The sequence below is a fragment of the Theobroma cacao genome, chromosome 7, assembly GCF_053813885.1.
Source record: "Theobroma cacao isolate CCN51 chromosome 7, ASM5381388v1, whole genome shotgun sequence".
Taxonomy (NCBI): domain Eukaryota; kingdom Viridiplantae; phylum Streptophyta; class Magnoliopsida; order Malvales; family Malvaceae; genus Theobroma; species Theobroma cacao.
This window is the reverse complement of record NC_142645.1, coordinates 7,727,331-7,755,293: the sequence shown is the minus strand read 5'-3', so window position 1 is coordinate 7,755,293 and position 27,963 is coordinate 7,727,331. Positions and strand designations below refer to the sequence as shown.

Here is a 27,963-nt window from a genome sequence, read left to right as displayed (position 1 = left end):
GTGAGTAGACGAGATGACGGACAGTCTTCGGGCGATGTAAATAGACATCCAACTAGGGGCATCACCATCGAGGACTTGGTGGTAGGCCTACAGGGAGTTAATCCAGTTGTAGAGATGATGGCAACCCGTATGGACGATATACAGAGGATAGTGGAGGGGAGACTTCTAGTACAAGAATCTCATAGTTCCCAAGGACAGGCCGATCGCCAACATCTTGAGGTTGAGAGGGGTCATTTAGAGATTTCCCTTTCTGATTTCTTGAAGCTTAAGCCTTTGTCATTTTCAAGGTTTGATGCATTAGAGAAACCTCAAATTTTCTTAAATAAGATGGAGAAGATTTGTGAGGCCCTAGGATGCTCTAGTATTAGATTAGTTGAGCTAGCCGCCTTCCGATTAGAAGACGTGGCACAAAAGTGGTATGGCTCCTTGTGTAGAGGTAGGCCGGCAGATGCAACGCCGTTGACTTGGACGGAGTTCAATACAGCCTTCTTAGATCAATTCTTACCACTTAATGTACATAATGCACGAGCTAGAGAGTTTGAGGCATTATTACAGACACTAAGTATGACATCAAATTCAAGCAGCTAGCTCGGTATGCGCCCTATTTAGTTTCTACTGAAGAGATAAAGATTCAGAGGTTTGTGGATGGGCTAGTGGAGCCATTGTTTAAGGCTGTGGCATCCCAAGATTTCAACACCTACTCTGCAGTAATGGATTGTGTTCAGTGGATTGAGATAAGGACCAGTGAGAGTAGGGTTGTGAGGGATAGAGCAAAAAGGGCTAAGATAAAGGGCTATCAAAGTCGTAGAGACTTCAATAGTAGTATTCATCTTTTAGCCATCAAGGCCCATAGAGGGACTCAAGATTATCCCAAAAGGGGAGTGACGTGACTAGTGCCAGCGTGGGATCACGGTAAAAAACTTTTAATGTGGGGAGGCAGCAAGATTCAAGGCAAGGTAGCCAAGCTATCAGTCGTTGCAGTACTTGTGGGGGACGACATAGAGGAAAATGCTTCCGTACTATGAGAGTTTGTTATGAGTGTGGTCAACCTGAACATTTACAAAGGAGTTGCCCGATGGCTCAGCAATCGCAAGGTTCTGCCCGTAACTCTACTCAACTAGTTTTGTCTACTTCTTCAGTAGTTGCCTTGTCTAGTCAGGAGGCTAGCAGATTGAGAGGTAGAGGTGCTGTTGCTTCCTCTCAGAGCAGGCCATCTGGGTTTGGTTGTCAAAGCTCAGAGGGTGAGGGCCAAGCGAGGGTATATGCTTTAACACCCCAAGAGGTCCAAACATCCAATGTAGTGGTCTCAGGTACTCTTTCTGTTTGTAATATGGACGTTCGAGTATTGTTTGATTCTAGTGCTACCCATTCTTTTATTTCTTCATGTTTTGCATTTCGTTTGGCTAAGGATCGTGTTAAGAGAGAAGAACAATTAGTGGTGTCTACTCCTTTAAAGGAGGTATTTGTGGCCGAATGGGTCCTGTGTAGTTCGAGTCAAGGACAAAGACACTTTGGTGAATCTAGTGGTGTTAGACACCTTAGACTTTGATGTGATCTTGGGAATGGATTGACTATCACCCTGCCATGCTAGTGTGGATTGCTATCATAAATTGGTTAGATTTGATTTTCCTGGTGAACCATCATTTAGTATTTAGGGGGATAAGAGTAATGCTTCAACCAATTAGATATCAATCATGTCCACCAGAAGGTTATTAAGACAGGGTTGTTCAGGTTACTTGGCTGTTGTGAAGGATACTCAAGCGAAGGTTGGAGATATAAGCCAAGTGTCGGTGGTGAATGAGTTCATGGATGTATTTCCTGAGGAACTACTAAGTTTGCCTCCAGAGCAAGAGATTGAATTTTGCATAGATTTGATTCCCGACACTAGACCTATATCCATACCCCCATATAGAATGGCACTTGCGGAGCTTAAAGAGCTTAAGGATCAGTTAGAAGATTTGTTGGATAAAGGCTTCATCCATCGTAGTGTTTCACCATGGAGAGCACCAGTGTTATTTGTAAAGAAGAAAGATGGGTCACTTAGATTGTGTGTTGACTACCGACAGCTTAATAAAGTGACGGTGAAGAATAAGTACCCCTTTCTAAGAATAGATGATTTATTTGATCAATTACAAGGAGCACAATGTTACTCCAAGATTGATCTGCGATCTGGGTACCATAAGTTGAGGATCCGAAATGAAGATATACCAAAGATCGCATTTTGAACAATTTATGGGCATTATGAGTTCTTGGTGATGTCATTTGGGCTTACGAATGCCCTTGAGGCCTTTATGGATTTGATGAACCGAGTGTTCAAGCCCTATTTAGACAAGTTCGTGGTGGTGTTTATTGATGACATCTTGATCTACTTGAAGAACCGAGAGGAGCATTAGTAGCATCTTAAGATAGTGCTCCAAACTTTGAAAGAACATCGATTGTATGCCAAGTTCTCCAAGTGTGAGTTCTGGCTTGAAAGCATTGCATTCATGGGACATATGGTATCCAAAAATGGGGTACAGGTTAATCCAAAGAAAGTTGAGGCAGTGGAAAAGTGGCCAAGGCCAACCTCAGTTACGGAGATTAGAAGCTTTTTGGGTTTGGCTAGCTATTATCGTCATTTTGTGAAGGACTTGTCCAAAATAGTTGCCCCTCTGACCAAGCTGGCACGTAAAGATACAAAATTTGAGTGGTCAAATGCTTGTGAGGATAACTTTGAGAAGCTTAAGGCATGTCTCACCACAGCTCCAGTAATAAGTCTATTGCAAGGCACATGGGATTATGCGATATTTTGTGATGCATTGTGGGTTGGTTTAGGGTGTGTATTAATGCAGCATGGGAAGGTGATTGCGTATGCATCAAGGCAACTTAAAAGGCATGAGTAGAATTACCCCACACATAATTTGGAGATAGCAGCAATCGTGTTTGCCTTAAAGATTTAGAGACATTACTTGTATGGTGAGACTTGTGAGATATATACAGACCATAAAAGCCTAAAGTATATATTTTAGCAGAGGGATCTTAACTTGCGACAATGTAGGTGGATGGAGTTGCTAAAGGATTATGATTGAATTGCTCTTTACCATCCCGGTAAGGAAACTGTAGTGACGAATGCCTTGAGTAAAAAATCCATGGGGAGTCTGGCACATATCTCTACAGATAGGATATCCTTAATTAGGGAGATACATAGCTTGGGAAACATGGGTGTACATTTGGAAGTTTCAAAGGTAAATGCATTGCTAGCACATTTTAGAGTGAGGCCTATCTTAATGGACCAGATTAAAGATGCACAAAGTAAAGATGAGTTTATAACTAAGGCCTTAAAGGACCCTCAAGGAAGGAAAGGAAAGATGTTGACTAAAGGCACAGATGAAGTATTGAGGTATGAAACCAGACTTTATGTGCCCGATAGTGATGGATTGAGGAGAGAATTACTGGAGGAAGCACACATGGCAGCCTATGTGGTACATCCAGGGGCTACAAAGATGTATCAAGATTTGAAAGAGGTATATTGATGGGAAGGACTTAAGAAAGATGTAGCTGAGTTCGTCTCCAAGTGCCTGGTTTGTCAACAGGTTAAGGCCAAGCATCAAAGGCCTGTAGGGCTACTACAACCATTACCAGTGCCCGAATGGAAGTGAGAGCATGATGCAATGGACTTTGTAACGGGCTTGCCTCGAACTAATGGGGGCTACGACTCAATTTGGATCATAGTAGATCGGTTAACGAAGTCAGCCCATTTTCTTCCGATTTAGACTACTTACAGGGTTGCTCAGTACTCTGGAGTTTATGTGGATGAAATAGTACGACTGCATGGTATCCCCATTTCTATAGTATCTGCCAGAGGAGCACAATTCATCAATAGGTTCTGGGGAAAGTTGTAGGAAACGTTGGGCACTAAGTTGGATTTCAGCACGGCTTTCCACCCTCAGACTGATAGGCAATCTGAACGAACAATACGTACATTGGAAGATATGCTGAGGGCATGTGTAATAGACCTTAGGGTCAAATGGGATCGGTATCTACCCTTAGTGGAGTTTGCTTACAACAACAGTTTCCAAGGTAGCATCCAAATGGCACCATTTGAAGCATTATATGGACGAAGATACAGGTCACCTATTGGATGGCTAGAGGTAGGAGAAAGGAAACTTCTGGGGCCAAAATTGGTACAGGATGCCACTGAAAAAATATGCATGATTCGATAGAGGATGTTATCAACACAAAGTAGACTAAAATCATATGCTGATAACAGATGGAAAGACTTGGAGTTTTAGGTGGGGGATCATGTATTTTTGAAGGTCTCACCAACAAAAGGGATAATGAGGTTTGACAAAAAAGGAAAATTAAGTCTGCGATATATAAGACCCTTCAAGATCTTAGAAAAGGTTAGAGCAGTGGCATATCGTTTGGTACTATCACTGGGTTTTTTGAATATTCATCCTGTATTTCATGTGTCGATGCTGAGGAAGTATAATCCGGATCCATCTCATGTAATACGATATGAAACTATTCAGTTGAGAGATGATCTAACCTATGAAGAGTAACTCGTGGCTATCCTTGATAGACAAGTCAAGAAGCTCCATTCAAAAGAAGTAGCCTCAGTTAAAGTATTATGGCGACACCACACCAGTGAAGAGGTAACTTGGGAAGCCGATGAGGAGATGCGAACAAAGTATCCACACCTCTTTAATATGTAGAGGTACGTTGCCTTATAGTTTGATTTAAATTCGAGGATCGAATTTCTTTTAAAAGGGGAGAATGTGAAACCTCGACCTTCATAGATGCATAACTAGAGGTAAAACTTATGTTTAAAGGTTTAATTTGAGCTAATGATGCTAGTTTTACTTTACTTATAATTATTTTATGTCGTTATAAGAGTAGGATTAAATAATGATTTCAATTGGTGAAGAAAGGTGCATAATGGGCTGTTGCTCTATTTATATATATTTTAGTTTTTTTGAGCATATCTCCCACTACAAAAGTCCAAATAACATAATTCTTAAACCATTAGAAAGCTAAGAGGTAGGGCTACAACTTTGATGTTTACTACTTTACCCAGTTCTGACAGGAAGGTGGTCAAAATCTTTATCAAAATGAAAGTACTATGTTAGAAGAACAGATTTGGACAAAACATTTGAGCGCCGCCGCGCTGGAAACTGAGAGCCGTGGCCCTCATCGTAATTTTCAAAATATAACAAGTTTAGGGGATTTTTGAAGCTAAGGCTGTTGAGGGCTATTTAAGAGACCTTTATCAAAAGATTTTAGACCTTTTCCCAGTGTCAAAAGAGTAGAAAGATTGCACAAGAAAACGAGAAAGACAAGTGGCTTTGTTAAGGGCATTATTGCAATTGCATGAAAAATTAGATAAACTTTAACTATAAATATCTACTCTTCAGTAGCCTTCTTCATATTTCCAGCAACTTCTTCTTCTCATCTTTCTTTTCATCTCACGTTTCTTCATCCTCCATGGGAGTTCTCTTCAAGCTTCCATAACTCTCTCAAGTTAGTCTCAAATTTCATGCTTTTGTGCACCTTTTCACAAGCCCTTTGTGCTCTTTTACTCTTTCACCTTAAAAACCCTCAAAAATCTTAAACTAATACTTTCTCTCACTAGCTAGGTGTTTTAGAGAGAGAAAGAAAGACTCTTTATAATAGTTTGGGAATTCTTAAGGAGGAATCCAATTACAAATCTAGCAAGGTGAGTATTGAAATTGAGTTGATATTTTTAGTTGTTGAGAATGGCTGGTGGTTAGATCTGTGAGTGTTTTTTAGTTAAGATGATTTATTCATTTTAGTGTGATTAGAATAGTGAAATAGATAGCCACTTAATGGTAGTTGGAAACTAGTTAGGAATAACTAGCAGAACATGATTTAGGAGATAGCTTTTAGAACTATATTTATGTGAATTGAGTTAATTGTGATGCTATTATGATGATAGGTTCCAACGAAGCTCCATCGCCCCATTTGGACCATTAGAGGAAGTTGGAATTGAGTAAAGATTTAACAAATATCGGTAAGTAAACTTGCATTAAAATGTTTTGGGATTAGGGTATATGTGTTTGATTAAATCCATTGAAATATTTCATCTATTTTCTCTAAAACATGCATGGGAACAAGCTTTTGAATGAAACGTTTTGCGTTGTGGAATGTGACTGTGATGAATCCATGTGCCTTGTATTATGTTGATATATATACCTAAATATATATGATATGTATTGATAGTAATATTGTTGTAAATATAACTGAGCATGTGCACGATGTGGGGGAGCACATGCCGGTGATGACGGTTACGGGAGTGTGAATGATGATATTGTCTGTGCACGATGTGGGGGATGCACATGGCGATATTAGTTGTGCACGATGTGGGGGATGCAGACAATGACTCCAGCTATGTGCACGATGTGGGGGTTGCACATGAGTTGGGTGAGGTTGTGGTGGTATTGGTGGTTATGTATGTATATATATATATATATATATATATGGACCCACTTCCACGTAATAACAATCTGAGAGTCTTACTCCATCGGATTCCCATAGCCATGGCAATCTCCATGATTTTGGCCGACATCGGAGAATCAAGCGGTTGCTATCGTGCACATCCGGGAGTCTCACTCTACCGGATCACTTATGGCCTAGCCACGTATAGAAATCATAGGTCGTGGCCCTCGCCATGCCTAACCTCCCGTCAGTGACCCAAAGGTTCTCTAACTAAAGCTCACTCGTGTACGAGGGTCACAATTAACCGAAGTGACAGTCGGCCTACTTTCGAAGCACTTGGTTTGTCAAAACCATTTTCAAAAATCACATTGATGTTTCCAAGTCTTTCGCTTAAAACCATTTGAAACCAAGGTTCAATAACCCTTCAAATTACTTTTCACATAAAAAGGCATGGTGTATTCTCTTATACAAAGATCGGACTAAAACCGGTGCTCAAATCTTGCATTCTAAATCATTTAACTATTTCATGTAAACTATGCATATCACACAAAAATACAAGGCACATATTTTGAATGCAAAATAGTATAAAAGGGCTTGTTTCCCAGTTTCTAAACACTTTACGTATATAGCTCATCTATAGATATATCCAAAATAATTTTCAAAACAACTTGCATCCACAATTTACTACGAGTCCTACCGGCCCATGCTTTCTATAATAACAGTATATAAATCATTATAAATCCATTTAGAAATCGCCTATCGAGTCTGACAGCTCATGCTTTCCACAATTGCATTTAATGAAATCTGACAACATTTATAAAACGTGTAACATTATATAGCTATGGAAAATTTTGAAATAGGCACCCCTTACTCACCTTACAATAGTGAGACGCTTCGTCACTATTGATTCGGGTGCGTATCTCGCATTTCTACTTGCTGGTCACTTGTTTCCTTGCCCGGTACGCCACCACGGCAAACTTTCCTAGCAATAAACCAAATCTAATAATCTTAGTGTTTATCATTCCTATTTTCCTCCTTATTCAAACATTACCATCATGTTAATAACTCATACTATGTTAGAATCACCACTTTTCCTGACTTAACCTTGCATACTCATATACATCTTGACACATTTTTACCAATGTTGCCTTTATCCTTTGCTTGCGTAACTCTTTAAATTATAATTACCGGCAACTTATTTATGACTCTAGCACCCATATTAACCTTTTTTCGGCCATTTTCATTCAAATTCATCTTATATTTTCACACATAACCCATATATATAGCAGCAACAATCATTCTCACTTTCACTCAATTATTTTCAAGTTTACATACATCATTATCTATCTAACTTTCAATACTTTGTTTCTCCATCCTTCATCCACAATATTCATTTTTCATTTCTTTTAAACAGCATGCCATACAAACTTAACAATTTTCAATTAGCTTATGCAAATAGATCTTTTCAACAACCATAATTCCTCACAATATTCAACTAACTGTAGGCTTTAAACATAGTGTTAAGCTTACCGCTTTACTTTTCCACCTTAAGTCCATCATGTACCCACGGGTTCATTGGATTGTATGTCACCAATTTTCTCCAATCAAGCCAACTTTTGCTGTCACAAGATATTTCTTTTAGTCACTAACTCATTTTCAAAGATTACTCAAGCTAAAAACAAGAATCCTTACCTTTCCTTGCTTGAATCACCAAAACCAAGCTTTTTCTTCCTTTCTCTCTTTTTCTTTCTCCTTTCTTCCAACTGATCTCATCTATTTTCTTTCCAAGAGTATAGTTTTCCTTTCAAAATAAAGCCATTTTTCTTTTCAAATGCATGGTGGCAAGGTGAAATGGTGTGGGAGCATGAAAATGGCATTGGGAGCATGGAAGATGGAGAAGAAAAATATCTTTTGGCTGGAGATAAGAACCAACCATGGGATACGGATGAAGAGTCAAAGCTTCCTTTGGAAGCTTTGACCAAATTAACGGTAAAATTACTATTTTGCCCTCTAATGTTTTCACTTTTTTTTAATTATATCCTCCCACAATCTTTTAATTTCAATTTCTTTTTATTTTTCTTTCTTAACACTTGTATCAATAAAATATCAAATTTATACTTCAACGCGGTATCACCGCAATAGTTAAATACTACTTACCCACGCTAGGTTTATTTAATAGACACGTAGGTCCCATTAATGTCATTTTTTTTAAAATTTTCTCGTTCTTCTTCTCCCCCACTTAGATTGACCATATATTCCTTCTTCATTAAAAATTTTGATACTTAATAAAATATTAATATTTTAATAATATTTTATTAATAAAATATTATTTTATTCTAAAATTTTTCACTTGTCTCCTTGGCCCCAATTCACTTCCGAATAACTTTTTATATCGTTAATTCATCCTCAATAAAAATATTATTATTTAATTACTATTTCTTCAAGTGCGAAATATTTTACTCTAGAATAATCCCTTTACCCTTCATCACTCTTAAACATTCTAATTAACGTCAATTGGTATCCGATAAGTTCTATTAGTCAACATAGCAAAGTATGGGGTGTTACAGAAGGAGACCCAAGTCAAGACCATTTTATGATCTGATGCAGTATCAAAGCATTAGAAATATACTATTTGGCATTTTTTTAAAGAAAAAAATTTTCTTGACATCTACTACTTATTTTCCCTATGTTATTGTAATTTGTACAGGAAGATTCAACAATGATTTCAAGCAACACATTCTGTTTTTGGGAGAAACTAGATCAGAAAGATTGAGAGGACCTAGGAATTTCTTACGGAAGATTGCCTAGACTGTCATGGAACATCAACAAGTGAAAATTCAGTGTTGATGATGTAGCAATCACTGGCATAATTAATACCTCCGATTGATTATTAATGTTGCTTAATATGTGATTAGCCTCACTAGTGGTTGTTAATTACTGGCTGCATGATTCAAATCGTAGTTTGCAATAAATCAAGAACATGTATTCTTCAGTTCTTTCTCCTTAAAGGGCCAAAAGGACGAATTCATTATTCTCCTTTTAGTTCAATTCTTGCAGTGAACTAGTAAAAGGGATATTATTCATATACATGAAAAGGAATATTGTCATCATAAACTTGATATCCATTATTAATCAATATGTTAAATAAAGGAATCTAAGAGTATGTCCAGGCACAGTAAAATATAAACACCTACGCAAAGAGCTTGTAATTTTTTTTTTTTCAGAAGAATTATGTTAGATGTGTATAACTTTAATTAAAATTAATTTTGTTGGGGATATGGTTGACAGAGATTTTCTTTTGTTTTCTAGAATTTGGAAGACCAAGACTTGCTATTGTTTTTTTGGAATTTTGGATGAAGTACTGGTTGACCAAGACTTGCTTTTGGAATTTTAGAATTTTGGATGAATTGGTCGACAAGTCTAAATGAAGTCATTGCTCACAGACTTTAGTTCACGATGGTTGGCTAGTTGGCAGTTTTCCATTCTTTGGTTTTGGACTTATACTAGATATCATACATAAAAAAAAAAAAGATGTTATGTTTTAATTCATAAATACCATTTTGAAATATTTATGACCTACGTGTATATTCTTAAAGAAATTTCAATGAAATTTACACTTGCGCATTTGTTTCCTGATATCTTAGTTTTATGAATTATTGAATAGTAAGGTAAAACTATAAAAAATTTCATTAAGATTTGTTAGTGTACATTAATATTTTTGAAGTTTTAATTTGATTGACCAAAAATATGAAAAAAAATTGATTCATAATTTCGTCAAAAACACCAAATGAACTTTCCACTTAAACCAAAAATTTTAAAATTTTGACAACCAAACATATTGTTTCTGCTTTTGCTGTAGAAAATCACTTCTATGAACTAAGTCAAACACTCACTTAAGGTTCTGTTTTTTTGGGGCCAACATTTTCTTAAAAAAAATTATGGAGGTGTTTTATTAATGAAGGAAATATGTAAAATCCTGATTTCAAGATGTTATAGCTTTATATTGCATAATATCCTAAAATCAGTAATGTTGCCACCTATAAGGAAGCTTACAACTGATCAGAAAAACCTACCTTCTCTACAAACCATCTTTACACAATATTTGATTTTAAATAGGAGTTACTTCTCCTTACATAATTGTGTACTACATGTATAAAAAAATTAAATTGATATTGTAACAGATTTTATAAATAAAAATACTTTTTTTTGGCCTTTAGATATGTCAATAAAAATGAATAAGAAATGGTAACATTGCTCTTTAAGAATTCTCTCCAATATGCCAGTGGTAAATTTTCTTTCACTGTGGAAGGGTGCATGTGGAAATAGGTCCTATCACAATTTTGACAATTTCTATCTAATATGCTGAAAAGGAAACATCATCTTTTCCACATATAATTCAAAAGTTTTCCTTCCACAAGTTCCTACACGTTTGTTAGGTTCAAGTAGTGTAGACACCCATTCAAGTAAAATAATAATAATAATAAAAATAAATAAAATCATCTAATAAAAATAAATAAAATTAAAAAAAAGGCGATGAGTCTGGAGACCCGGCCTCCACAGTCAACAAAAACGGAGCATTAAATGCTCCTCCGACGGTTGGGATTTGAAGATTAGTCCTGCAGATCCGTTTTTGACTTTAAGGCACCCATCCAATATTCATGCTGAAAAGCACGATTGCCCTATCTGATTGTCCAAAAATTTGGACAACTGGGTTCTATAAGAACACTAAAGAACTCTGGAGTAGAGGGGGAGATTAAAAAAAAAACCAGAGGAAACAAAAAAAAATAAAAAAAATCCTAAACATCTAGCAGCCAAGAACCACAATCCACAATCCACAAATAAAAAAAAAAGTTACAAAAAATTACAAAAAAAAAAAGAAACGAAAATCGGAGAGAGCCAGTGAGTGTGGATCTATTCAGCAACGTGAGGAGAGACAGGGGGTGAGTGGTGCCGGATCTGAGCGGCGCACAAAAGGTTTGGGTGGTTGGCGACACAAGGGGGGAACGGCTGGGAGAGAAAGAAAGAGAAAAGAAAGAAGAAAGAGAGAAAAAGAGGGGAGCGGCAGGGAGAGAAAGAAAGAAAGAGAAAGAAAGAAAGAGAAAAGAAAGAAGAAAGAGAGAAGAAGGGGGGAGCGGCTGGGAGAGAAAAAAAGAAAGAGAAAAGAAAACGAAAGAGAGAAGAAGGGGGGAGCGGCTGAAGGAAAGAACAAGAAAGAAAAAGAGAAAGAAAAAAAAAAGAATAAAGGTAAACGGCATTGGGTCTTTTGAAAAAGGAAAGATTTTTTCTTTTGGACCTCCAACGGCCCAATTGATTGAAGAATTTAGTGGGTTATACACAAATTATTTGAGTCATTATTAAAACTCAAATTAGGTAAAAATTTAATCTCTTTTTTTATGAATGCATTATGAATTATGTTGCTTGGGTTTGGTTCAATTCATTAGGTTAAATATGTAATTAGATGGCATAAAATTAAGTTAAATTACTTAGTATAGTGTCTTAAGGTGTATTTTAGATAATATTTTAAAGTATAGGATAAATAGTAAAAAAAAAAGAGATGTTTAAAAAGAAGAAAATATTTATAGTATAAATATATTTAGATACTTGTAAATATAATATATATATATATAAATACATGATACAAATATAAAAATAAAATAAAATGATTATTTGAGAAACTCCACCTAATAAAGGCAAAGAGTTACCTTTTTTAAGTGGATTTTTTTTGTGCGAAGTTCGAGATGGATTTTCACCGAAGCGTCGGGATAAATCCAAACTTTAAACTTCAAGATCCGTCAAGTCAAATAATCGTTGTTAAAAAATAATATATATAAAAAAATTTTACATAATGTTGCATCTGAACTTAAATTAATATAATTAGTTAATTAGCTTAAATAAATATTACTAAATAAAGTTAATTTAATGGTTTAAAAAAATTAATTAATTATTTATTTGATAAGCTATATAATCAAGTAAATATTAATCAACAACGTTGATTAAAGGATATGGATCTAAATAGAAAACAAAAAATATAATAAAATAATAAAATAAATAGATAATCCATAAAAAAATAACAAATAATAATAAGCATATAAACAAGGTGATAAATTATTAAACACATAATTAGATGAATTATGAATCACCTAAGTCAATAAACGCGTGCATGTAGATATCATCATTTTATCTTGTCATAGCATGCCACATTTATCTTGCAAATGGTGCGAGAATTTCGATGATGGGATTTTCCCGAAAAGTTTGTAGAGATGAGTTTTTTCGGAGATATCTCTAGGTGAGAAAAATTTCGAGACTTCACCAAAGCGTTGGGATGGTCTTTGAATGATTTTTTAATAAAGAATTGCCAACCCCATTATTTAAAATAAACAAGTCATGACATCATTTTACGCTTGCATCATGTGCACACGTAAAACTGAGTAAAAGACTCAGTCAGTTAATTTAATAAAAAATTAGTTAATAAGTAGGGATTAAATCGAAAGTAGGCTATAATAGGATAACTTAAGATTAAATGGTACAGTTCATGGAACGGGCACCACGAAGGTGCTAACTCTTCTCTGTGCGTAACTACACTCTCGAGCCCATCTCTAAAAACGTGGATTAGTTCTTGTTCTTTCAACGGACCTAAATTTTAATTTAGGACTTCGTTGATTAGAATCAGGTTAACAGGTGGCCAATCGCACCTAAATAAAAAAGATTGGTAGTGACTCCAAGATATTTTATTTTCGCCGATGTCTGGCAGTCTGGTTCTCGGACCCACACGTTACGACAAGTAGTAGTCAAGTCTAGAATAGAATCAAACTAGGTCAACTGGCACGTCTTGCAAATTATAGTATTCAAAATTTTTGTTGTAAACTTACAGATCTTATATCCATCTTAGAGTAATAACTAAGAAAGATTTGACCCCAATTAGAGGAGGCTTTGGATGTCATGGTTGACGGGTGCACTTACTCATTTTGACAAAGTTGTGAGAAGAATTATAGTGGGAAGGAGACCCAAGTCAAGACCATTTTATGATCTGATGTAGAATCAAAGCATTAGAAATAAACTATTTGGCATTTTTTGAGAATTGTGGATGAAGTGGTTAACGAAGACTTTTTTTCGGATGAAGTGGACGACAGAGTCTCAATTAAGGCATTGCTCAAAGACTTGATCTCACCATGCTTGACTAGTTGGCAGTTTTCCATTCTATGGGTTTGGACTTATAGTGGATTTCTTGCTTTAATTTATTCATACATAATGATTTTTTTTTAAAAAGTAGTCAATATTATTAAAATGAAGCAGAGGTAATCCCATTACAGAAATGAAGTCAATAATTAACATGTTATATCTACAAAAATATAGTATCACAAACGGTGAAACTAAACACAATAGTTTCTCATCTCAAAGGTGTAATGAAATCAACAATGATGGATGAAATGCGTAAAGCATTGTGGGAATACAACATAAAAAATCCAAATTGCACCCAAAAGCAATTGCAGCAGTGGGAGTAAAAAAAGTTTAACTTACAAGTGAGCTAAGCAACAATATCAAATACGATCAATAGGTCATTAGAGCATTTATTAGTCAATATCAATTTTCTCTTACAATATGAGAACACTATAGTAGAGCTTCTTAATGCACTAAGAAAAGCTGAAGATGAGGTCCAAGAAGACATCAATTTCAAAAAGAAACAAGCAACATTGGAATCATATTTTACAAAAACCTCCTAATTGAGTCAAGTGTATATATAATTTTGTTGTATAAGGAGATTAATTTATATATCAAGTGGAACCTATGTGTTTTTTTTAAATTGTATTATCTTATAAATTTAGCAAATTATTAATTTACCATGTTGGTCCCAAGTTGGGATCGGTAAAAAATATTATTTAATCAAGTTATTAATTTATCAAGGTTTGACTGTATTTATGACCTATGTGTATATTCTTGTAGAAATTTTGAGAAAATTTACTTGAGCATTTGTTTCCTAATATCTTAATTTTATGAATTATCCAAGAGTAAAGTAAAACTATAAAAAATTTCATTAAATAGTTGTTCCTATGCATTAGTATTTTTGAAGTAGTTTTGATTAGATTGACCAAAACTATTAAAAAATTTTTGATTCATAATTTGATCTAAAACACCAAAGATATTGTTTCTGCTTATATTTGAACCGATACCTCGGGGATTAAAATATACATTTCTAACTTGAAATCTTATATTTTAATCGTGGTTTGAGAGTACGATAAGATTTTTGAAAAGAAAGAGAGTTACTTCTGCTTATCTAATTGTGTACCATATATATAAAAGAATTAAATTGATATTGTAATAAATTTTACAAATAAAAATACTTTTTTTGGCCATTAGATATGTCAATAAAATGAGTAAGAAATGATAACATTTCTCTTTAACAATTCTCTCCAATATGACAAGTGGTAAATTTTCTTTCACCGTGGAAGGGCGGGGGAAGTGTGCATGTGGAAATAGGTCCTATCACAAATTTGACAATTTCTATATATATTGAAAAAGAAACATCATCTTTCCCACATATAATTCAAAATGTGCCTTTCACAAGTTCCACTTCTACATAGCTTCATGGGAACACTCGGTTCATTCTTGCTCTTATGGTGGTGGTGTTGCTGCCTTATTTTGGGGTTTCATTCTCTATCAAATCCACAACAACCAACATCAGCACAGACCAGTTGGCTCTTCTTGCACTAGAAGCCCGACTCAGCAGTGATCTTCTGGCAACCAACTGATCAACTGCTACCTCTATTTGCAATTGGGTTGGTGTCACATGCGGATCTCGACACCATAGAGTCATTGCTTTGGATCTATTTGGCATGAATGTCTCTAGAACCATACCACAAGACATGGGAAATCTGTCTTTCGTTGCTTTCCTCAACGTTGGAAACAACGGCTTTTATGGTTCGATGCCTATTGAGTTGGCTAATTTGCGCCGGTTGAGATATCTAATTTTGCCTAACAACAATTTCAACGGGAAAGTCCCATCCTGATTTGGTTCCTTCTCTAAACTTCAAAACTTGAATTTGTCGGGTAATAACTTCGTGGGAGTTATCCCATCTTCTTTGTGCTTTTTGTCAAAACTAGAGTTCTTGAATTTGTATGACAACAATCTGCAAGGACATATCCCCGTGCAAATTAGAAATCTTTCTAGCTTGAGATTTTTAATTTTGGACAAAAATCAACTTTCGGGCTCCATACCTTCCTCAGTCTTCAGCATATCTTCATTGCTAGTGATTAGTCTTAGCCGAAATCAGCTAATTGGTTCCATACCTTCCATCCCACTCAATCTGTCTTCCTTGCAAAAAATTGCTTTAACATTTAATAACCTTACTGATCATATCTCGTCAGATATGTTTGATCGTTTGCCTAAATTAAAAGGGTTTTATTTGAGTTTTAACCACCTTTCTGGTCCAAGTCTAATGAGTTTATTCAAGTGCCAAGAGTTAAAAGTTTTATCTTTATCTTATAATCGTTTGGAGGGGACTACATCGACTGAAATAAGAAATTTGACTATGCTCGAGCTTTTGTGTCTTGGATACAACAACCTCAAAGGTAAAAGAAAAATAAATATTGAGACGCATTTTTAGCATATTTCTAGTCCTTTCTTTCTCACAATAGCAGAGCCTTCTTCTTTTTTTCTCTTTTTGGGCCTACAATATTTTAGTTTCTTTTTTTATAGGGTTTGTTTTTTAACATTGTCACATTTTTGCAATTTAGTGATTCTTTTAATTCCTTATTACTTCTTCTATTAAATTCACTGTGATCACTTTTAAGTTTATGTATATTTTATCCTTTTTCTTTTTTATGTGAAGTTAAGATTAAGAAAACGCAATTTAGTGAAACAAAACAAAAAAATGTAAAATTTTGTATTGAAAATAACAAATGTTCTAATTATACTGCATCAACTAATAATCGTAACAAAATAGTTTATAATTTACCTCTTTCTGTGGCCTATGATATCATCCGGATTTTCTACATCTTTCTTTTCTATATTTTTCTGGTTTTTGGTAATAGAGTCACTTTATTTTAATTCCTTTTTCTTTTACAATCAATAATTTTATTTCTATTCTATTCACGAATCATTCAACCAAAAATTCAAATATACTATCTACTTTGCTATGTTGGTGGTTTAGACTTTTTCAATTTATTTTTATTATATTATATAAATTGAAAAGGAAAATAATAAATTAACTACAAAGAGTAAGATTATATTGCTTTGTAAATTCTAAACTTTCTTTGGTAATTTTGATTGTTCCGTTTGACAAACAAGTGGGCCTTATGAATTTCATTATGCAGGTGAAATTCCACAACAGATTGGTAACCTAATGCTTCTAAAAATGCTTAATTTTGGTAATAATAAATTGACAGGTAATAAGTTACATTTTTCTAATGTATGTTTAGTTTCTTTGTATAGCTAAAATTGTTGTAAATACTTGAATAATATTATTTACAAATCCTAATTGTTAGGCTTTTTGTTTTATATATCTACATTATAAAATATAAAAATAGGAATGTGTGCAAAACTTTTATGATTAATTTTGTTATTTACTTCATGATCACTAGATCAAATTCAAATGACTCTTCTAATATTGTGGCAGGTAAAATACCACTTGAGATAGGCAACCTACCAAAATTAGAAAGTTTGAATTTGGAATCTAACAGTATCTTCGGACATATCCCTACTCATATCTTTAATAGCTCAACTCTGTGGCTCATTGCACTCGAGTTAAACCATCTCTCAGGTTGTCTTCCATGGAGCATAGGACTTTGGCTTCCAAAACTTGAATGGCTTCTACTTGATGCTAATGAGTTGAATAGAGCAATACCTACCTCCATCTCTAATGCCATTAAGCTAACAGAGCTTGACTTGTCATCTAATTCATTTTCTGGATATATTCCCAATGACCTCGGAAATCTAAGAGATCTACAATTGCTCAACTTACAAAGAAATAATTTAGCTCTCACACCTTCATTTCCAAAAATGAGCTTTCTCTCATCTTTAGCCTATTGCAAAAACTTGAGACTCTTATCTTTTAGTCATAATCCATTGATCGATGCTGAACTTCCTATCTCTATAGGAAATCTCTCTATTTCTCTTCAAAAATTCTATGCTTCAGATTGCAACATTGGAGGCAACATTCCAGGAGAGATTGGCAACCTAAGCAACTTGATCAGCTCGTACATATGTAATAATGAACTGATTGGATCTATTCCCACCACAATCGGAAGATTAGAAAAGTTGCAAGGTCTCTTTCTTCAGGGCAATAAGTTAGAAGGATCCATTCCATCTGAGTTATGCCGTTTGAAGAGTTTGGGTTTCTTGTATCTCGCAAGTAACCAATTGGCTGGATCAATAGCAGGATGCTTGGGTGATATCATTGCTCTTAGAGATCTAATTGTTGACTCCAACAAGTTAATTGGCTCAATACCCTCGAACTTCACAAGGCTTGTGGATATCTTGCAACTAAACTTGTCTTCCAATTTTCTTAGTGGGGTTCTCCCAATTGACATTGGAAAGTGGAAGGTTGTTACATGTAACGACCCCTCTCTAGTTGCTACCGGCGTCTGAGACCTTCGAGAAAGACCCACCAAGTCTCGAACAAGCCTTTCTTGAAATGCCCATTAGTTCTCTACATACAATCACCATTCCATATTGATACTTAAAACAATACTTTCATATCGTGACTTGAACCATAAACATAATAATTGATTCAAGCTTTAAACCATTTAATCACAAGTTTATACATTGAAATCCACAATCTCCAATTATTTACTTATATCAACATCAATATCTATTTACAACTTAATGAACAAAGAGCTACGACTCGACCTCTAACAGCGAAGCGACTCGAGATAAAATGCTATGAGATGTCTTTACCTATCTGCGGTGGATCGTATGCATCGATGATTACATGCTAGGCCAATCTCTGTCTGCAAAAGGGAAAATAAGAGGGGTGTGAGTCTCACAGACTCAGTGATCATTGGCTCTGTGAGCAGGCGAGGAGGGGAAACAAACATAAAGATGGAATATTTATAAATCCAAAAGTAAGCATAGAAAACACACTCCATTAAACTAAGAGATTTTGTTTTTATACCTTACAAGTCTTAAGAATAATGAATCACAAGTAAACACATAAGAAAATGGTTATATTTAGAGTGCCAGAAAATCTTTCAACTTCGATATTCTGTCAACAGTAAATCCAATGGCAAGTGTAGAATGAAGAGTCTCAAACATAAAAATGTGAAATAACTAGTCACCAATAAATACGTAAATTTCACTTGCCATTCAATGATAAATTTCAAGTATTAATGCCATGCATTGCATAACAAAAATCAACAAGTGATTATCATCCTCGGGTAGGTTTAGTATCGCCTTTAGACTTACTCTCTCAAACATCATCACTTACTCGTGGGAACTGCCTATGCCACCATATACAAATCAAGGCTTTAGGTCCCCTTTTACCTACTCGTGGGAACTGCTCACGTCATCCAATATGTATCGGGGCTTCAGGTCCCCTTTTTACAATCAAATATCAATAATAAACAATAACTACTTTGTGCACAAAAACCACACTTAACTTGGTGTGGTAACAGGTCCTATCCAGAGAATCTCAATCATGTTAAAATGAAAATCATTGCAATTTAATACATTTGCAAAACATGACAGATAAAAAACAATAAAATCATAAATTGAATGTTATGCATAATTTATTTCAAGGCATGGCATATCCATCAAATCAGCATGCTAAGTGAAATCGATAATTTTTTTTTTATCAAATCCCATGAATCAAGTAATTACCATTGGCCCAAACATTACACAAGCTTGCAAGGTATGATTTTGAAGAGAAAAGCCAGTCAAAGGTTTGTTTCCCCGTAATTAAAAGCATGTAAATATATACTTATGTGTAATATAGAAAAAAACGGATTCAAAATCCTTGATTGCAATCATAAACAACCTAGTGCTTTCTACAAACTCATGCTTTCCACAATCTCGTCAATTATCAAATGTAACATATATAATATATTTATAGGGATATAGTTTTTGAAATTCAGCACCCACTCACCTCACAATAGCGGGACACTACTTCGCTATTGGTTTGTGCGTGTATCTAGCTATTATTTCTTACTAGTTGCTCGTTATTTTCTCCGACTTACCACCACAGCACACCACCTTTACTTATTACCCTTAAATATTGAAACCCACTTAATATATATATTATTTTATTTATTTTTTTTCTCTTATTTTATTATTTTATTTTTTTCCTCGTTTCTTTCTTTCTCTTTCCTGTTCCTCCCTTTTTTTTTTCTCTTCCTCTTCTTTCTCCTTTTGCCGCCGGCCTTCCTTCCAGCCAACGTTTCTCTTCTACTTCTCTTTCTTTTTCTTTCGTTCTTCCCTCTCTCTTTTTCTTCTCCTCCGGCACTGCCGCTCTCCCTTTCTCTTTTTTCTTTTTTTTCTTCTCTCTCATCTTTCTCCTCTGGCATCGCTGCTCTCCTTCTCTCTTTCTTTTTCTTTTTTTTTTCTTTCTTCTCTCTTTGGTTTGGCCGAATTTCCTTATCTCTTTTTCTTTCCTTTCTCTTTTCTCTTACTCGAGTACCAACTCTCCAAACCACTATTTTTCTTTCTTTTCTTTCTTCTCCTTCGCTTTGGCTGGCGCCCCTTTTTCTTCTTCTTTCTCCATTATTTTTCTTTTCTTTCTTTTTCCATTCTTTCTTGTCTTTTCTCTATTTTTCTCTTCACTTGCCGACCCCTACACCATTCAACACTAAAAGAAATACTTGTTGACTTCTCAATTGACCACATTGGCGACGACCCATGTTGGTCTTTCTTTTCCTTTTTTTTTAGTTTAAATCCTCAAATTTTCCTCTCTGACAATTTGGCTCTTCTGACTGTAGACACCATACTTTTTGTGTTAATAATAAAAAATAATAATAAGAAGAAAAGAAGAAAACAAAAAAAAAAAGATAGGAGGTACGTCTGGCAGGGAGCGTCCACACCTTGCCAGGAACCACCCTTCCTGCCAGACGTGAAAAAATCGCGTTTGGCAGGGTAGTGGAGGCACTACACTCGGCCAAAAAGCCGAGTGTATAAAGCCCCACTGTAGTAGAGGAGATAGGGGGGCAACCAAAAATTGAAGAAAAAACAACCTGCAAACAAAAAATCAAAAAAACCTAGCAGCAATCCAAAAATCCCTAGGCTCTAGCAGCCACAACAATCCACAAAAAACAAAAAAACACATCAGAAAAAATACCAAAAAATTAGAAAATATGCATAATGAGAGAGGGAAAATGGTTGGGTTCTTGGGTGAATTTTTGGTTGATTTTTAGAGAGCCCGATTTGGGCAAAAGGGAGAGCAGATCTAGGCAGCCGGCAGAGGGAGGTCTGGCGTGAGCTAGTGGCCGACGGTAGGGAAAGATCGATAGAAGGAGAGCTGAGCTAGTGCCATCGACTGATCTGGAGAAGAATCCGACGTCGGATTTGGTGCTAGAAGTTACCGCCGTACAACCCAGAAAAAAGATAGAGAAACCCAATCGGCGGAAGGCTAAGAGAAGAAGCCGTAGGTGGGGATTCTGTTGTCGCCTGCGACGTCGGCAAGAAAGCTTATAGAGAAGAAGAAAAGAATGGGTAGAGAGAAGGCAAAGCAACTACCGCTAGAGAGAGAAAATAGGGGAGGAAGTGAAGAGAGAGAAAAGAAAGTCAGTTTATATAGCTAGCTTAATGGGCAAAACGACACCGTTTTGCTGGTAAGGAGTGGGAGTTGGAGAAGAGCTCAGAATGATACCGTTTTGAAGGAGGGAGGCTGAACTTTGGTGCAGAAAAAGGCTCAAAACGACACTGTTCAAGAGGGGATAAAATCATTTCTTTAGCTACCCACGGTGCGCGTGGTAAAAAGGTCCAGTGGGCCGTGATTCTCCCACCCGGGTTGCCATCTAATTCCAAGTGAGGTACAAAAAAAATCACATTTATTTTATAATTTATTGTGTTTTGAATGGATTGGGTTTATTGTGGTAATTGATGATATATAACAAAATTTAATCATTTCAGTATAATGCTCTAAAATCTACAAATAGCATTCTGTAATTTGGGAAATTAGTGTGAGCAAAAGTGCAAAGATGCAAAGGTTAGAATAATAAGAATTTCATTTTAAAGATGATTAGTTAAATACAAAAACAAAAAATGAAATAGGTAAGAATAAAAGTAGAGTGTTTTATAATATAAAAAATGGGGGTAGATAAGAATATAGGAAATATATATATATATATATATAAATTTAAATGTATAATAAGTAATAATAAAATTAGGAAGAAATAGATATTTGGTTACAAAAGTAGATCAAAAAATATATACATAAAATATATAACAAAACAAATAAATACATTTAATTGCTAAAACTAAAAATATAAAGTATATACACGTAAAATGTAATGGAATAAAATCGGTAAATGACAAGCAAATCAAAGGAGGTAATTTTACGTAAAATATAGAGTTGATGAAATGGGATGAGATAATAAATTATTTAATATAGATAAAGAATCATTTAACTCGGTACTGATGATGGGATGATCGTTCGGGATGCGAGAAGTCGCAATCCCAGACCAATTTTTCCTAGGTTCGGAATCTGAATTAAGGCTCCACCAGTATGATGGGAGGGCCTCGATTTCAAGATCCCGAAATTTTAATAAATAAAGAATTTGATTATACAAAAGTTATTCAATAAAAATAATAAATAAATAACAATAGATAAAAAGGGGATAAAAATAATAAATAAAAATAATTCAAAATATAATAAAATAATAAATTTGTAGAAATGCAATATACATGACATTAAATAAATAGACAAATAAATAAAAAAATCAAAACAATAAGTAATTTAAAATAGAGCACTAAATATCTAATGGTATAAACTATAGATTAATAAAATGTTATGTAAAAGAAAAATAAAATTTTGTTCACTAAAATAACATGGAATTATAAACAATTTATCTAATTATAAAAGGGAAATATCAGAGTAACTTAGAATAAAAAATGTAAGGTATAAAAAATAAAAATAGAAAATATGATAATAAAGAATAAAATAAAATGATAATAATAATTAAATAATAAAAAATGATAAAAAAATAGACAATTGCATTAGCGTAACATATATTGCATCATGCATATCATTGCATATAAATATTTCTGTTTTCGAGTTTAAGCCCCGATGATGGGATCTTCCGAGGATCTTGCGAAGGCTGATATTTCTCGAAAAGTTTCTTAGGTGAAAAGATGTCCACAAGTCCCACCAGTATGATGGGAGGGCTCGGGGAAACATCTTTAATAAAAGGCTTTTACCCGTATTAGGTTCATTATGCACAAAAATATTATTTTTTTTAAAGAAAGACGTACGATAACTCCGATGATGGGAATTATTCGTTGAATTTGCGAAGGCGAGTTTCTCGGATAATTCCCAAGGTGAGAGAACACCCCAGATCCCACCAGTATGATGGGCGGATCCGGGAAACCGTCCTTGATAAAAGGTTATTTGTCCGACATATTTTTATCTCACGCCATGCATCTCATTTTGCCTCACATTTGCATTCTATTTTAGGTTAAATAGAGAATAAAATAAGAGAATCATAACTAAGAAAATATAATAAAAGCCTAGGATAATCTTAAAAAATGGTACCATTCATGGAACGGGCGTCCCGAGGGTGCTAATCCTTCCCCAGGCGTAACCGTACTCCCGAACTTAGATCTAGAAAAATGTAGACCAGTTTAAGGTTCTTTTCAGTGGGCTTAAAATTAATTTAAGGCTTCATCGATTAGAATCGAGACAATAGGTGGCAAATCACATCTAGTAAAAAAGATTGGTGGCGACTCCTAATTTTTTTAGTAAGTTTTCACTCTCGTCTAGTGGTCGGGTTCCCGGACTCGCACGTTACGACACTGACGTGCTTTAAATTTCAATTTCTATCTATCTATCTTCCTTTATACGTGTACCGCCAAAATATCAAAATTGCACTTCAACGCGGTATCATCATAATATTTAAATATTTACTTACCCGCGCTAGCTCGATTTAATAAAATCAGCGGGTACAATTATCGTCGTTTTTCTCCAAAATTCTTCCGTACTTCTTCTCCCCCACTTAATTTAGTCATATACTCTTCTTTCGGATTAATTTTCGTAATTAATAAAATATTAATATTTTAATATCATTTTATTCATAAAATAATATTTTATTCTAGAATATTCTTCTCACCCGTAACCGCTCTTCGACACTTAAATTTACATCAAGTGACCCTTCGTCTTATCGAAATGGTTACTTTGACTACTATACGAGGCTATGGGGTGTTAGATTACAATTATTGATTTTTTTGAAAATCAATTGTCAAGTGAAATTTCGAGCAGCATTGATGAGCTTGAAGATCTAAATTATCTTTCATTATCCGGTAACAGATTGTATGGGTCTATTCTTGAGTTATTTGGTGGACTGATAGGATTGGAATTCTTGGATCTATCGAGAAATAATTTCTCAAGAATTATTCCAAAGTCCTTGCAAAAACTCTTGCATCTCAAGTATTTGAATGTCTCATTCAATAGACTGCATAGAGAAATTCCTAATGGAGGACCCTTTGCCAACTACTCAATTCAATCATCTATGGGGAGTGAAGCACTATGTGGTGCACCTCAACTACGACTCCCACCATGCACAAGTAATTTTGGTAAACATTCAAGGAAAGCTACTAAGCTTATAGAATTTATTCTATTGCCAGTTGGCCCAACGCTATTAATTCTAGCCTCAAATTGTCTTTTTCTTCCAAAACTGAAGAAAGCATTCAAGGCAAAAAATTGATCGAGAAAATTTGATTGGTTTAGCAAAGCGAAGAAGAATTTCATACCAAGAGCTTCATCAAGCCACAAATGGTTTTTGTGAAAGCAAACTACTTGGTGCAAGGAGTTTTGGCTTGGTATACCAAGGTGCTCTTTCAGATGGATTGAACATTGCCATAAAAGTCTTTAATTTTGAGGTAGAAGGATCATTCAAGAGCTTTGACGTTGAGTGTGAGGTCTTGCACAACATTCGCCACCGGAATTTAGTCAAAATCATCAGTAGGTGCTGCAATGTTGATTTTAAAGCCTTGGCACTTGAGTTCATGCCTAATGGAAGTCTCAAGAAGTGGTTGTATTCTCATAACTATTTTCTTGATATTTTGCATAGGTTGAACATTATGATTGATGTGGCCTCTGCATTAGAATACCTAAATCATGGACAAACAATTCCTGTGGCCCATTGTGATTTAAAACCCAACAATGTTCCATTAGATGAAGATATGGTTGCACATTGGGGTGATTTTGGCATTATAAAGTTGTTAGGTGAGGAGGATTCAACTGTACAAACCATGACACTAGCTACAATTGGGTATATGGCACTACCAAGTAATGCTTAAACTTTAGACTTTTTTTCATTCGTTATGATAATTCATGTAAAATCATTGCATGCTTTGACGATATTTTTAATGACTTACATGTAGGATATGGAACGCAAGAAGTTGTTTATGTAAAAAGCGACGTGTATAGTTTTGGTATTCTTCTACTTGAAACCTTAATAAAAAAGAAACCCATGAATGAAATGTTTGTTGGAATAGTAAGCTTAAACATTGGGTGACAAAGTCATTACCATCTGCATTAACTAAAGTTATAGATGGCAATTTGCTAATCCATAGCAAGGAGCAAGAACATTTTCCAGTAAAGGATTGTGCATTTTCTATTTTGCAATTGACGTTAGAATGTTGAAGAAAGGATTGACATGAAAAATGTTGTTGCAAAGTTGACGACGATCAAAATCAAGTTTTTGAAGGATTCGAACAGGCAGGTCTGATGAAAATACCATCATGTTGTTGGCGTTTCCATTCGACTCCTTTGAATCCCAAATCAAGAAAATGAAGTTTGAGTGCAGGTTCAACTGTATCAACGTCAAGGTGCTTTTATTTTACCTAGCAATCCATTATTTCTAGTTTTCTTTGTTTTGAAGGCAAGTGCCTTTCCTGATTTTTTCTTTTCTTTGTTAGCTGGTTGTTCTAGGATGTTCATGTCTTTTTTTTTTTTTTGAAAAGCATTATGTATTCAAACTGAGGGACCTGTACAGACAGTTTGAAGCAGTGAACAAAAGTGCCTCAAACCAAGAACAAAAACAGGGGAGCCATCAACTTCGCCCACCTCAGGAAGCCTATCCTAACATATTTGCTACTGAAAAACTATATAGCAAAAGTGAAAGAGAGACCCATATGAACACAGTTGTGCACAAAGCCAATGCGAACTTCAAGAGTATTAACTTACAAGCAAAAGATGTGCATCGGGACATAGCCTCACTAGCAAATGGGTGGGATAGAAATAACTTCAGCAAAATCCAGCAGAGCAACTCAAAGAGGAGGCAGAGGGCCTAAGTGTTAGCAGACGACGGTATGATGTTCCTCAGTCAAAGCGTCACTAATTGTCCAAAGCAGGTCATGAGGATGAAACACACTTTCCTTAGCAAGAGAATCAGCGTCACCATTTTCGAATCTCAGAATGTGACGAATACCCCATTGAGGAATCTTACTAAGCAGAGTATGGGTTTGAATAATCAGCGGTCTTAGTCTCCAAGGCACTTCTTTGGGTTTTTTAAACCATTTCACAACATCGCTGGCGTCACATTCAATGATGAGAGTGTGGCAAAGAATACCCCATCCCAAACCTTAATGAGCTCGAAGACTTGACAACCATCCCAAACCTTGCCGTTAAAAAACCACGTCATTTCTGGCAGACCAAATACTCCAAATAATGGCATACCACACCATTTTCTAGATCAAGTCATTTTTCAAAGTAATAGCGAAGTCAAACCAAGTAGTAAAGCAAACCTCGGGGGAGTGATGAGAAACCCACTCCAAGCTCCACAAAGCACTCCATTGCTGCCATAGGGGCCAAGTTTTTTCACAAAAAAAGAAGAAATGTTCAATTGTTTCAATTTCATGCTTACACAATAAGCAAGTTTCAGCATTGATGCTGATGATGCCTCTCTTAAGGAAGGTGTCCTTAACAGCTAGCCTGCCACGAACAAGTTGCCAACAAAAGACCTTGATTTTGTGAGGTGCAAGGCTAGACCAAATCAGCTTTCAGTGTCTACTATGCGTGGAATTAGACGTGAGGACATGTCTACAAAAAGAATTTGAGGAGTATTCCCCACTAGGACTCCATTTCCAAGCCAATTTGTCACAAAAACCCTTACCAATGGCTTGGAATTTTATGAGGTTGTCAAATACTTCCCATTGCTCATGTTCCCAATCAAAAATAGTTCTCCTTAGATCAATTTTCCAGCTCCAATCATTTCCACGCCATTCTGCAAATTGGACAATTTTCCCTTCTTTTTTGGCAACCAAGGCAAAGATTCCTGAGAATGCAAATTTAAAGATGTAACCTTCAATCCATTCATCATCTCAAAAATTAATCGTGCCCCGTTTCCAAGGGAAACGCACAGGCCATCAATAATGGATTGGTTGTGATCACCTATTCCATGGAGAGGTTTGACAATATTTCTCCATAAGAGTGGGACTTCGCTATTGGTCCCCCATATGGGATAAGATCATTGTTGTGAGTGTCAAGTTTTTTATCAATGATGCATTTCCATAAACTCTCAGGCTCATCATCGTATCTCCATAGTCATTTGTGTAACAACGCCTTATTTTTAAGACCAAGGTCCACTAGTCCAAGGCCTCCCAGTGTTCGGAGATTGCACACAGAAGCCCAACTTACGTGGTGGAGGTTGCGGACAAGATTGAGGCCTCCACATAAAAATCTCTTCAAGATTTTATCTATAGAAGCTCTAATAGAGGCAAGCATCTGAAAAAGAGACCTGTAGAAAATAGGCATAATGTTAAGCACTGACCGTAGAAGTGTGATTCTACCTCTCATGGATAAGGTTTTAGCTTTCCATGTAGCAACCTTGCCTTCAATCTTTTGGATGACCGGCTGCCATATGCCTATTGTGCTTGTGACTGCTACAAGGTACGTGTAGGGAAGACTTCCCACTTTGCATTTGCATATGTTCATGTCTTTAATTTATTAAATTTTCAAAATTGTCTTTAGTTTTATGTTATGCTATGATAACTAAGCCCATATAAATTTTATTATTGTATTATATAAATCTATTTTATGGATCAAAAACTTTTAGTTTATTTATAAATGTTTTATTTTATAGTATATATTTAATGATATTTGATGTAATTATAATTTTTACTTGTAAATATAATCTCATTAAAAATCACTTATAGAGATATAAAATTTAGTTTATATTGCTTATATTTTTTATAGGAAAAAAGAAAAAATAAAAATTAGAAACAGGTACAAATACAACTTTTAAAGGTGTTCAAAGATTAAGTTACTTGTCTAGATTCATGGATTTTGACTTGATTCGGGTTAGGCTTAGGCATGAATTTTTTAAGTATGAGCTCAATTAAGTTATAATATTATATTATTTTTAAATTTAAAATTAATTTTA

General features: G+C 35.1%; 1 pseudogene; it reads left to right on the top strand.

Moving 5' to 3' along the window:
• The first annotated feature begins 1,021 nt into the window (after positions 1-1,021).
• Positions 1,022-25,873, top strand: LOC18594189 (uncharacterized; annotated as a pseudogene).
• The last annotated feature ends 2,090 nt before the right edge of the window (positions 25,874-27,963 follow it).